The following is a 2,565-nucleotide window of genomic DNA, read 5'->3' as shown; positions in this document are numbered from 1 at the left end:
AAATCATTGTTAAAAATTTATGAAAATGGTTCACTGACTAAGATATACATTATAACAAACTTTTGGGGTTCATTTTGTTTAGTTTTCATTAACTGTTTCCAAGACAAAATAAGCATTTAAGATGAAATATGAATGGGATTCCCTTTGTCAGGTGCAGTAGGCAACCTGGTATCCAGGTTTTTGTGCCGTTTCCTCCTAAATCATACTAGCGTTGGTGTGTGACTGAAAGGGTACAGCAATAATGTTGTCATGTCTCTTCTAAGACTAGGTCGTAAGCTTCCTCTGGTTTTCCACTTTTGCTTTCTTTCTTGGATCAGTGGCTTTGGGGGAACCAGCTGCCCTGTGTTGAAGAGACCCTCAAGGAACTGAGGCCCAAAGCTAACAGTCATGAGAGGGATTCTAGGAGCAGACCTTTGGGTTTAGTCAAGTCCTTAGGTGACTACAGCCCAAACCAACACCCAGACTGCAGTCTCATGAGAACTACCCAGCCAAACCACTTCTGAATTCCTAACCCACAGAAACTATGACCTAATTAGTGTCTGTTGTTTTTAGCTGCTACATTTTTGGGTAATTTTTTATGCAGCAGCAGATAACTAGGGAATGCACAGAATGAAGACGTTTCAATTATCATTTATATATCATCCTTTATTAAAACTAAAAGAAAAAGATGGAAACTGCAGTGGGTAGGCTATATATAATATTAAGAAGACAGTATTATTATTTTCAAAGTAACATCAAAATACATAGTTTTTGAATTGTATTGGTTTCTGGAATTACTTGGGTGTTAATAGAGCATTTGATTACTAAAATTTAAGAGGGATGTAGAAAGAGGGAAAGATTCAGTAAAGAAAATACAAAAAACTGGAGAAATTAGTCTCAATGGAAAATCTATGCATTATAATAACAGCAACTAGAGCAGGAGTTTTGAAAATTTTTGTCTTTTGGGTTGAGAAGGTCTTTTTTCAAATGAAAGCTTTTAGGGAACCCTGAGAGAGTGTAGCCAATATGTCCCCATAGTAGCTTCAGAATAAACAGAAGGGAAACTGGAAAGGAATGAGCAAAGGGAATTGAATGGGCCTCCTACTTGAAAAACTGTCATAGAGTGTTGACTAGAAAAGCTGATAGAAAATATACTTACTTGCTTCTTAATGCCAGGGAGAAGCTTTCAGTATTTTACCATTCAGTATGTGGTTTGGTATTCAATTTTTGGTCGATATACTTTATCATGTTAATGACCTTCCTTTTGGTTTGCTAAGAATAGTTTTTTCATAAGTGAATGAAGAATTCTAGTACTGTTCTCAGACATAGGTAAATAGGAACCTTGCTCTTGCTTCGTGTTTTATAAGGCTTCACTCTGCTCTTCTCCAGCTGTGTCCTTTCCTGTAACTGATTATACAGGTCATATTCCAACTTAATAATGTTTCACCCTTTGACATCCTCACTACATTTGCTTCTTGACATCAAAATATAAGTATTATAAATGTATAAAATGACAATGTGAGCATTATAAATTATATACTGGTACAAAGTAATATATTTTTCTAGAAAAATTGTTATTATCTAGGTATAAAAAAATAAGAGAACTCCAAATGCCAGAAATAAAAATAATACAAAAATTAAATAAAAACGTGATGTCTTTATTTTCCTGTGGGTAAACCAATAGATAAATTTTGTTTACCCATGGAAACATTTGAAAGTCAGGAAATTTCACTTAATATGTGCACTTCAAAGTTTTATTAAAATATTTATTAAAATATTTGATAATACAGGGCAAAGAGTCCCAAATAAAAACAGCTGGTTGGAGCCATAAGCTAGTCTATGGAAAATTATTTAAAACTTACAGCTTATATGTGAGAGAAAATTTGTTAGAAGTTTTTCTAAAATTTAACATATATCCTAAAAAGGTATTTGACATTAGCAGTATAAAGTAGTGGAGTTGAAACAAAATCTAAACAATCAATAAAAAAGAACAATCTGTCATGCTAGAGGAAAGATTCAAATACATTCACTACAGAAGACATAAAATCATTGTCAAATAAAGAGGCAATTCAAAGTATGCAGACAAAAATGTAAAAAAAAAAGTATTATAGATACATGTCAACTAGTTATTTAACAAATATATTTTGTTACTTTTCTGGATTTTATGATGTTTGAGATACTTGTCAGATTTTATAATTTATAATTTATTGTGATTCCTTTGCTAAATCTAAATAAGTATTCATTGTTTATATATATATATATATATATATATATATATATATATATATATATATAGGCTTCCCTGGTGGCTCAGATGGTAAAGCATCTGCCTGCAATGCAGGAGACCCAGGTTCGATCCCTGGGTTGGGAAGATCTCCTGGAGAAGGAAATGGCAACCCATTCCAATATTCTTGCCTGGAGAGTCCCAGGGACAGAGGAGCCTGGTAGGCTACAGTCCATGGGGTTACAAAGAGTTGGACATGACTGAGCAACTTCACTTCTGTTCACTTCATACATGTATTTATGAAATTGGCTTCCCAGGTGGCACAGTGGTAAAGAATCTGCCTGGCAATACAGTAGACGCAT

At 33.8% G+C, this 2,565-nt stretch overlaps 1 non-coding gene across 1 annotated transcript; it reads left to right on the top strand.

Moving 5' to 3' along the window:
* The first annotated feature begins 2,278 nt into the window (after positions 1–2,278).
* On the top strand, positions 2,279–2,350 carry TRNAC-GCA (transfer RNA cysteine (anticodon GCA)). Its single transcript has one exon. It is a non-coding gene; the product is annotated as a tRNA-Cys (tRNA).
* Positions 2,351–2,565: the final 215 nt, after the last annotated feature.

This window comes from Capricornis sumatraensis, chromosome 11, assembly GCF_032405125.1.
Source record: "Capricornis sumatraensis isolate serow.1 chromosome 11, serow.2, whole genome shotgun sequence".
NCBI classification, from domain to species: Eukaryota; Metazoa; Chordata; class Mammalia; order Artiodactyla; family Bovidae; genus Capricornis; species Capricornis sumatraensis.
Note: the sequence above shows the minus strand (reverse complement) of the source record. Positions and strands in the feature narration are given on the sequence as shown.